The following is an 11,397-nucleotide window of genomic DNA, read 5'->3' as shown; positions in this document are numbered from 1 at the left end:
TTAATTATGAACCAGCAAAAGTAATTCGCCATTTTTCTTTAAAATGATTCCATTTTTGGTTCTCTACATTGTTAAAAGCAATATCATGATTTAAAGTTTCAAGAACTATTTACATGGAGTAGATTTGGTATGAGATGAGCCTCCGTTTTGTGTGTAGTTTGGGTGTGTATCTTACAATTGTAGTTTCCATGCATCCTCTAAAGATGCAGATATTTGCTTCTTCTCATTATTAAAATAAAACTGATATACTTATTTAAAATAACTGTCTAATGAGTGAGATTGTATGATCCACGCTGCACATTTCTCCCCTTTAAAAATGGAAAATACAGATTAAGGAGTGGACTGGTTAATTGACTCCTGGTATTTCCAGTTGATTAATAATGTGATAATATTTCTTCTCTGGTTGCTTTATTTACATGGGTGGTTAACTTGACACAGCAAGTGAGATGGGAAATTGGTTTTCTCTACTCAGCCTTTAAACCCAGTCCTGCTCTAATTTAGTGCCTATACTATTGATACCAAGTCTAGGCAAGAACCTAGTTAGGTAGCTGTGAGTAAGTCACCAGCATCATCTTTAAAAATAAAAGATTGTACGTTTTCATTTTCTCAGCTGTATCATATAAATCTTCTCTCATCATATTTCATATTTAAGCCTTTTAAAGGCCTTGGAGAACCAAGGGAATTCAAGGCAAGCAAGGACAAGTGCAGTTTGTGATTAAGCTATTGTTTTGTGGAGAATTTGCCATTTCAGACACTAAAATGATTACTTGGTTTAAGAAAAGTAAGGGGATGGCTTTTAGGAAAACATGAATGATTGTGTATAAATAGTTACCCCTGGGGCTAAAAAATAGTTGCCAAATAATAATGTTTTATATTTTGAATCTTCTTACTGTTTCCTGGAAACCCTGGTGGTGTACTGGTTAAGAGATATGGCTGCTCACCAAAAGGTCGGCAGTTTGAATTTACACGCTCCTTGGAAACTCTATGGGGCGGTTCTACTCTGTCCTGTAGGGTCCCTGTGAGTCAGAAGGAACACGACAGCAACGAGTTTGCTTTGTTTTGTTTTGTTTTTTTCACTCTTTCCTATTCACCTCCTCGGAAACCCTGGTGGCATAGTGGTTAAGTGCTACTCCTGCTAACCAAAAGTTCAGCTGTTCGAATCTGCCAGGTGCTCCTTGGAAACGCTATGGGGCAGTTCTACTCTGTCCTATAGGGTCACTATGAGTTGGAATCGACTCGACGGCAGTGGGTTTGGTTTTGGGTTTATTCACCTCCTCCTCCTATTAGCAGTAAAATGGATGTGAAGGTGGTTGTTTTTTGTCTTTAAAGCTCTCAGAAAAGTCTCTGGCTAAGTTGAGGTTGAAGAAGCCTTGTTGGCACAATGGGTAAGTGGTTGGCTGCTAACCAAGAGGTCTGAAGTCCTACCAGCAACTCTGTTGTAGATAAAACATGGCAATCTGTTCCCATAAAGATTATAGCATAGGAAACTCTTTGGGGGAGTCCAACTCTTCTTATACGGTCACTATGAGTTGGAATTAATGGCACACAACAACAAAGTTGAGGTGGTCGGTTTTCAACTCTGACATTGGATATATTAATTTCACGTTTCTCACTTTTAATATATTTAAGGCAATTATTTAAATAAAGTGAAAGTATATTATTAAATTTAATCATTCTTTGATTTCTTCTAGTAGAAAATGACTCAGGTGTTGGTAGATCATTACCATTGGAGATCTGTTATCATCCATTCCCTAAAAGAAACTTGATCACTGTTTGCTCTGACATGACACAAAGAAGTCCGTAAATTGATGTTCAGATTCTCCAGGAGCTCTGACAATGTTTCCCTGAAATTCCCGAGGGTGTGACATCTCAGTGCATGTTACAGGTAGATTACTTACTAATTATAGTAATATTGAATTATCTTTCTCCTTATAGTTGGATTTGTGTTGGTAATGATTAGTTAAGTTTCTTGTGTGAAAAACAGAGAAAAGGGTGAAAGCATGTGGAAAAACAAAATATTTCTCTCATATTTTACTTTTTGAATTTTTTTTTTGGGCAGGGGGGATTATACTATCAGTCCCTGAATTCTTAGAGTTAGATTTTGAATCTCAAATATGTTGTTATAACATCCTAAGCTGTAATTTTGAGCCTTATTTTAAGAAAATCTGTAGCTATTCCACTGCCTTTTTTTTTTTTTTTTTGGTCTATGTAAGTCCTCCATAATACATACATTTAAGTTTAAAGCTTACTTTATTTAATGTATTAATATTTTCTTTGTTTCACTGTCATCATTGAATTAGTTCACCTGTGCCCAGTAAATGGGCAACAGAGAAACAGACTTAAAAGTCCCTTCATTGAGATCTTTATTAAGAAATTTGAACCAGTACTTCTAACCCTGCGTGTGTGATCTACCTCATATATGCAGTCAATATTGTTAGGTACTGTCAAGTCACTTCTGACTCAGAGAGACGCTATTCACAACAGAACCAAACGCTGCCAGGTCCTATCTCCTCCTCACAATTTTTGTTATGCTTAAGCCCATTGTTGCAGCCTCTGTGACAGCCCATCTCATTAACAGTCTTCGTCTTTATCTCTTACCCCCTACTTTGCCAAGCATGATGTCCTTCTCCACGGACTGATGCCTCCTGACAACATGTCCAAAGTATCCTTGCTTCTAAGGAGCATTCTGGGCATACTTCTCCCACGACAGATTTGTTGTTGTTGAGTTTTTGCGGTACCATGAACATTGTAGAGATCAATGATCAGATTTGTTGTAGCCAAAACTTTTTCCCAGTCTGTAGGTTGTATTTTTACTCTTTTGGTGAAGTCTTTGGATGAGCATAAGTGTTTGATTTTTAGGAGCTCCCAGTTACCTAGTTTGTCTTCTGGTGTTTGTACATTTTTAGTAATGTTTTGTATAGTGTTTGTGCCATGTATTAGGGCTCATGACATTGTCTCTATTTTTTCTTCTATGATCTTTACCATTTTTTATTTTATATTTAGGTCTTTGATACACTTTGAGTTAGTTTTTGTGTGTGGTGTGCAATATGGGTCTTGTTTTCATTTTTTTGCAGTAGGATATCCAGTTATCCAGCACCAATTGTTAAAGAGACTGTCTTTTCCTTATTTAATAGACTTTGGATCTTTGTCTTGATTCTCAATTCTGTTCCATTGGTCTGTGTATCTGTTGTTGCATCAGTACCAGGCTGTTTTGACTACTTTCGCGGTATAATAGGTTCTGAAATCAGGGAGTGCAAAGACTCTCACTTTGTTCTTCTTTTTCAATAATGCTTTACTAATCTGGGGCCTCTTTCCCTTTCATGTGAAGTTGGTGATTTGTTTCTCCATCTCATTAAAAAATGTCATTGGTATTTTGATTGGGATTGCATTGTATCTATAGATCGCTTTGGGTAGAATCGACATTTTTACAATGTTGGGTCTTCCTATCCTTGAGCAAGTATGTTTTTTACTTATGTAGGTCATTTTTGGCTTCTTGCAGTAGTGCCCTGTAATTATCGATCTTTGTATAGGTCTTTAACATATCTCGTTAGATTTATTCCTAAGTATCTTATCTTTTTGAGGGGCTATTATAAATGGTATTAATTTGGTGATTTCCTCTACGACATTCTCATTGTTGGAGTAGAGGAATCCAACTGATTTCCGCATGTTTATCTCGTATTGTAATACTTTTCTATTAATTTCAGTAGTTTTCTTGAGGATTCTTTACAGTTTTCTGTGTGTAAGATCATGTTACTTGCAAATAGAGGTACTTTTACTTTTTCCTTACCAGTCTGGATGCCCTTTATTTCTTCATCTTGACTAATTTCTCTGGCTAGGACCTCCAGCACAATGTTGAATAAGAGTGGTGATAAAGGGCATTCTTCTCAAGTTCCCATTCTTAAGCGGAATTCTTTCAGACTCTCCATCTAGGATGATGTTGGTTGTTGGCTTTGTATAAATTCCTTTTGTTATACTGAGGCATTTCCCTTCTATTCCTATTTTGCTGAGAGTTTTTATCATCAATGGGTGTTGGACTTTGTCGAATGCCTTTTCTGCGTCAACTGATGAGATCGTTTGTTTCTTGTCTTTTGTTTTATTTATATGATGGATTACATCGATTGTTTTTCTAATTTTGAACCATCCCTGTATACCTGGTATGAATCCCACTTGGTCATGGTGAATTATTTTTTTTATATGTTATTGAATTTTATTGGCTAGAATTTTGTTGAGGAATTTTCTATGTAAGTTCATGAGGGATATAGGTCTGTAATTTTCTTCTGTGGTGTCTTTACCTGCAGCTGGTATCAAGACAATGCTGCCTTCATAGAAAGAGTTTGGGAGTGTTCCATCATTTTGTGTTCTCTGAAAGATATTTAGTATTAGTGGTGCTAACTCTTCTCTGAAAGTTTTGTAGAATCTTATAATGAACCCATCAGGGCCAGGGCAATTTTTTGTTCGGAGTGTTTTAATTACCTTTTCAGTGTCTTCTTTTATTACAGGTTTATTTAGTTGTTCTACCTCTTTTTTGTTAGTTTAGGTAGGTAGTATGTTTCTAGAGATTTGTCCACTTCTAGGTTTTCAGATTTGTTAGAGTGCGGTTTTTCATAGTATCTGATATGATTCTTTTAATTTCAGTTGGGTCTGTTATAATAGCACCCATCTCATTTCTTAGTTGGGTTATTTGTTTCCTCTCCTGTTTTTCTTTTGTCAGTTTGGCCAGTGGTTTATCAATTTTGTTAATCTTTTCAAAGAACCAGCTTTGGTCTTGTTAGCTCTTTCAGTTGTTTTTCTGTTCTCTATTTCATTTAATCCTGCTTCAATTTTTATTATTGTCATTCTTTTGGTGCCTGAGGGTTTCTTTCGTTGCTCTCTATTTGTTCAAGTTGTAGGGACAATTCTTTGAGTTTGCCCCTTCCTTCCTTCTGGATGTGTGCATTTATTGATATAAGTTGACCTCTGAGCACTGCTTTAGCTGTGTCCCAAAGTTTCTGATAGGAAGTGTTTTCATTCTCATTGGATTCTATAAATTTCTTTATTCTGCCATAATTTCTTCTATAACCTGATCATTTTTGAGCAAGGTGTCATTCAGTTTCCATGTGTTTGATTTTTTTCCCTGCTTTTTCTATTATTGATATCTATTTTTCTGGCTTTATATTCAGAGAAGGAAACCCTGGTGACGTAGTGGTTAAGTGCTATGGCTGCTAACCAGAGAGTCAGCAGTTTGAATCCTCCAGGTGCTCCTTAGAAACTCTATGGGGCAGTACTACTCTGTCCTGTAGGGTTGCTATGAGTTGGAATTGACTTGACAGCACTGGGATTGGTTTTTCGTTTTATGTTCAGAGAAGATGCTTTGTAATATTCAATGTTTTGAATTTGGTTAAGGCTTACTTTATGACCTAATATGTTGTCTATTCTAGAGAATGTTCCATGTGCGTTGGGAGGTATACTTGTCTGCTGTTCCATGGAGTGTTCTGTATGTCTGTGAGGTCAAGTTGGTTGATTGTGGCATTTATACCTTCAGTGTCTTAACTGGGCTTCTTTCTGGATGTGTGTCCTTCACTGAAAGTGGTGTGTTGAAATCTCCTACTATTATTTTGGAGCTGTCTGCATAAGTATTTAATATGGTTATATCCTCCCGGTGTATTGTCCCTTTAATCATTATGTAGTGACCTTCCTTATCCTTTCTTGTGAATTTAACTTTAAAGCCTGTTTTTTCCAGAAATTAATATCCCCACTCCTGCCCTCTTTTGATTGTCATTTCCTTGGTATGTTTTTTCCATCATTTGAGTTTTAGTTTGTGTCTTTAAGTCTAAGGTGTGTCTCTTATAGGTAGCATATAGTTAGATCTGGTTTTTTATCCATTCAGCAACTCTGTCTCTTTTTTAGCACATTTAGTCCATTTATATTCAGATAATTATTGATCAGTATGAGTTTAGTGCTGTCATTTTGATGTCTTTTTTTGTATGTTCCTGACAGTTTCTTTTTGCCACTTAGTTTTTCTTTATATATGGTCTTTTCCTTTTTCTCATTGCTGTTGATTTTGTTTTTGTTGAGCTTTTATGCTTTTCTTGTATTTTATTTTGATGAGTAGGATTGTTAGTTTCCTTTGTGGTTACCTTACTATTTGCTCCTATTTTTCTACGTTGAAACCAAACTTGTATCTCTGTATATTGCCTTGAGTTGCTCTCCGTATGAAAGATCTGTGGCTACATTTTTTAGTACCTATTTATTAAATTAATCTTTTACGTAATGTCATCGTTGTTTGTCTGTTTTGAGCATTTTTTTTTATCTTGATTATTTTTGCAATTTCCCTGTCTGAGTTGATGTCTGGTTGTTCTGTCATGTGTTCTAGTCTTGGGTTGTTATCTGATGTTCCTGATTTTCTAACCAGAGGACTCCCTTTAGCATTTCTTGTAGATTTGGTTTGGTTTTTGCAAATTCCCTAAGTTCCTGTTTATCTGGTTATGTTCTAATTTTGCCTTCCTGTTTGAGAGACAGATTTGCTGGTATATGATTCTTGGCCGGAAGTTTCTTTCCTTCACTGCTTCATATGTCATCCCATTTCCTGCATGGTTTCAGCTGAGTAGTCCAAGCTTATTCTTATTGACCCTCCTTTGTAGGTGACTTTTCATTTACCCCTAGCCGCTCTTAAAACTCTTTATCTTTGGTTTTGGTACGTTTGATTATAATATGTGTTGATGATTTTCTTTTGGGATCTACCTTGTATGGGGTTAGGTTAACGTCTTCGATATATATCTTCTCATGTTTCATGATATCAGGGAAGCTTTCTGCCAACAAATCTTTAACAATTCTGTCTGCATTTTCTGTTATCCTCCCCATTCTGGTACTCCAATCAGTGGTAGGTTATTTCTCTTCATAGAGTCCCATTTTTTAAAATTCTTTTGTCTAATTTTTCTTTGAGTATATTGGTGCCAAGTGTTTCATCTTCAATATCACTAATGCTGACTTCCATTTCCTCAATTCTGCCCCTCTGACTTTCTGCTGAGTGGCCTAATTCTGAAGTTTTATTGTTAATTTTCTGAATTTGTGATTATTGTCTCTGTGGATTCTTGCAGCTTATTAAATTTTTCATTATGCTCTTGAATAACCTTCTTAATTTCTTCCACTGCTTTATCTGTGTTTTCCTTGACTTGTTCTGCTTTTTGCCTAATTCCCACCTGATCTCTTGGACAGTTCTGTATATTAATCTTTTGTAGTCTCCTCTGGTAAATCTAGGGATATCTCTTCATTCAGAAGATTCCCTGATTCTTTGTTTTGGGAGCTTGTTGAACCAATCACTGTCTGCCTCTTTGTGTGATTTAAGACTGACTCTTGTCTCCAGGCCATCAATAAGTTATTATATTTATTTATTTTATGTTTACTTACTGTGTCCTAGCTTCTTGCTTTATTTTGTTTTGATATGCCCACATAGGCTGCTTGAGTGAGCTAGTTTGATTGTTGGTGCCTTTGAAGCTCTAATATGCTATCACCAGATGGCTACGGTTGTCACCAGGTATATGACCCAGGAGTCCATTCACTTTTCTTATGTGGATTCAGCTTAGGTGTCCAGGTAGTCAGTCACTAAGTGTGTGGTGCAGGCTCTCACCTACAGTCTTAAAGGAGCAGGGGCAATTGGCGTAGGCACAGGTATCTAGCTGTAGCCTGCAGTCAGGCTTTGAGCAAGGCAGGGGTTGACAACCATCCCTCAAGTGTCTGTGAGGAAAGCACCTCCCTGTTCCTTAGAGTGCACATGTGGGCAAGCTCTGCAGCTGGACCATAGGCACCTAGTTCTTTTGGCATTATTTATTCTTGGACCCTGTAGGGGGTGGCTAGGTGGTGTGGGTGGAGCCACCAGTCCTCAGTCCCCTGATGTGGGTAGGTGAGGACCCCGCTTAATAATCAGAGCAGTGTCAAGCATCAAAAACCCGCCTGTCTACAACACAGCTGAAATAGTTCAAGTCAGACCTCACGCACATATACTGTTACACTGCCAAGGAGGGCCTAAGATATTGAAAGGGGCCCACACAAGTCCATTTAGGAGTGAAAGGTATTAAAAAGTCCATGTGAATGTTGCTTTTGGATATTGCCTGTTTTGACTAGAAATTTCATTTTAATTATTTTCTCCTTTTGTGGTTTCACAAAAGTGGTTTCACATTTTCTTTTTTTCCACTTAGCTTTTCTTTATATATTGTCTTTTCCTGTTTCCATTTCTGTTGATTTTTGTTGTTGTTGTGACTTTACGCTTTTCTTGTGTTTTATTTTGATGACTAGGATTGTTAGTCTCCTTTGTGGTTACCTTGTTATTCATCCCTATTTTTCTACATTTAAAGTGTGGTAATTTTCATGTCTATTATATATTAATGATGAATATTACTTATACATATGTAATGCAACCAGTATACTGAATCCAAGATTAGTCCAACATTCTCATTTGTTGAAAGGCAACAATATACATTTAGTCAGAAAACTTGTAGCTGAGTCACAGTGTTCATTAGTAGGTACTCAGATGTTTGTACGTTTCTGTAGTAGTAGTGAAAATACTGATTATGTGAGCTTTTATAATGAGTGACTTTGAACCTTTTTTTTTTTTGTTACACAAACTCTATACTGTGTTTGTAAGGACTGAGTTTCCATTACTCAAGCAAAGTGTAAATTTCACTCTTAGGACACTTGAATTTTGCCAATGGTATGTTTGCCATTTTTCTTTCCCAAATAACAGCAATCTTGATGCCTGTTGCCAAGCTGTTTCCCAGGAGAGTGACAAATACATATATAGGGAATACCATAGTTCAAGTGACGGTGCAATGAATACAAATCATCTTTTACATATTAACTTGGGTATCCATTCTCCTAGTAGTTTTACCCAGAAGATAGAGCTCAACTTAATAGTGGTAAGACACTGCTGAATAGTTCAAGTGCTGAATATGTTAATCCAGGACATACAGCAGGTAAACAGCTGATAAATTCAGTTCAGGAACCACACTCAGCTCCAGCTATTGTGACTATTACTCCTAACTGCAGTTTATTTTTTATGAATGAACAGTATAGAAGTGCTGCTACTCCTCATCCACAGCCATATTTTATGCAAACAGGAATGAATTTATCTGCTATGCAAGGACATTCTCCACCGCCACCATGTCCTTCCTGCATGCAAATAGCTCAGTCTGGAACAAATCCAATTACTGCAACAGTATCCCAAAACTCCCACCTAGACAGATTTTATCAAGAGGTTTACAAAATCTTCCACAAATTCCAAGTAATACCTGTTTGTCTCCTGCTTCTTTTTATATTACACAGACATCTCTACATTCAAGAGGAAGACAAATACCTCAGAGTACGCCTCAGCAGCTCTTACCCCATGGCCCAGAGCCTTGTTTTAGTTACCATCCTTTACCTGTTTATGCATATCAGTATAACTATCAACCTTCTCAGAATTCTCCCAAACAACAGCATATTCCTCAATCAGCTTATCACTCAATAGCTTCTCAATGTTTTTCACCCTTTAGGTCTGCACAGCATTAAATGTAACCTTCCCTGTTGCGTCACCAGAGTTCCCACATCTTTATGCTACCTAGTCCTTCAGCTAGTCTAATCCATTTATATCGAAAAGGGCCTCCTAGCTATCAGAAACAGAGAAGCCATTCAGTAGTTTATCTTCAATACACAGCATCTAGCTCACCCAAAGTTTCCATGAAGAAGATAGAAATCACAGTTGACCACCCTCAAATATCTGGGACAGCAAATAGTAGGAGTCCTTCACCCATCAGGGGTCAACAAACCCCACAGGATCAGTACTCACTGTACACAACCACTATGGCACTTTCAAGCTGTCCAAGAGGGCTGTCTAGTCAACCAAAACCATTATTTCATGTTAATACCATGCACATTATGTATACACAGCCACCTGGACTTTCATCTGCTCTACCACCATCTGCAATGATACCAAACCCATCTACAGTTTTAAAAATTACAGTAGGACATGGAACAACTGAAAATCTCTTAAATTTAGGGAAACGAAGAGTACTCTATAGCACCAGAATCTATTCTGACAATTTTAGTAACACCAGGCCCTGTGGGAGGAAAGGAAAGCCACAAGCCCCAGAGGAATTCTTGTTCTGCATCAGATGACTATGCTTACACACAACATAAATGTTCACTATTAAATGAAATTTTATAGTGAGGTGGCAGCCTCCTATACAAAATAAAATAATTTATATTAACAGTTTAGTTATAATTAAGTGTTCAGTGTTTATTAAATGTTGGCCAACAGAATTGCTATTAGTAATACAATTAGTTCGTCAGAGTCATCTATATTTTTTACCTATGTACCTATATTACCTATGTACAGAGGCATCTACCTTTTTATTGTGAAAGCACCAGCATGAAAATGAGAAGAAAATTCAGACAAGTAAAATGTATATTGTCAAAAGTAGACTGCAGGGGTAGGGGAAGATAAGTTCTTAGAGGGAGTCATTGATCAAAGTGAAAGATTTTGTATCTTTTCTAAAGAGGATGACCTGAGGGAGTAATAGTATTTATAACTGTTATATATTTTAAGATGTGGAATTAATAACGAAGATCATTGTTAGATTAGTTAACAGTAGACCTAACTAAATATAAAGGAGGAGATATATTTTAAAAGTGTATTCAGATTCTTTCAGGATAACTGAGAATTTATTATTTCACTATTTAAGAAGAAAAATAATTTCTACTGTAATTCAATGTGCCTAGAATTGAGCCTGTTTAAAATACACACAAGTGTAAAGAGAATTCTAGGGAAACTAAAGACAACAGAACAGGGCAGATGTATAAATGATGTCATTTAATTATAAGAGCTAAATTATAGCAGGAATAAAAGTCAACCAAATATGAGTATTTTATACATTAGTGATGTTTACTGAAATTTCAGAGTCACTTGTTCAATATTATTTTCTGTAATGACTTTATCTGTAATGCTGTAACCTTGCTGTTAACATCAGCGAGCAAGGATGGAGAGGTTAACAATGCAATTGAAACTTGAGAAAGAGGAGCTAGGACAGTTGAATGCTGAAGTTAACCATATGGAGCATGATCTGATGCAGAGATGACTCAGAAGGGTCACCTGCAACACTGCAATTCTAAAGGTAAGTAATCTGTTAGGATATGTTGATTAAAATGTGAGGAAATTAGCTCCCCAGGTCATTTGTTTGTCTTTTAAGATTTGCCCCTAGAATGGTGATTAAAAACAATGGATGAATGGCTGTTGCCTTCAATCCTTCTCTCTCTCTCTTTAAAACATTTTTTGTGCGAACAGTGACATCAGTTACTTTAGCTATGTTATATAACTATCACCAAGAGGTGTTGCCAGATTTTTATCATGATGAACAGAAACTTAATGCTTCCTAAATATTCACTCCC

The 11,397-nt window shown here is 36.6% G+C and overlaps 1 pseudogene; it reads left to right on the top strand.

Moving 5' to 3' along the window:
* The first annotated feature begins 1,783 nt into the window (after window positions 1-1,783).
* Window positions 1,784-11,397, top strand: part of LOC126069871 (TGF-beta-activated kinase 1 and MAP3K7-binding protein 3-like) — a 66,299-nt pseudogene continuing 56,685 nt past the window's right edge.

This window comes from Elephas maximus, chromosome Y (genome assembly GCF_024166365.1).
Source record: "Elephas maximus indicus isolate mEleMax1 chromosome Y, mEleMax1 primary haplotype, whole genome shotgun sequence".
Lineage (NCBI taxonomy): Eukaryota > Metazoa > Chordata > Mammalia > Proboscidea > Elephantidae > Elephas > Elephas maximus.
This window is presented reverse-complemented; position numbering and strand designations above follow the sequence as displayed.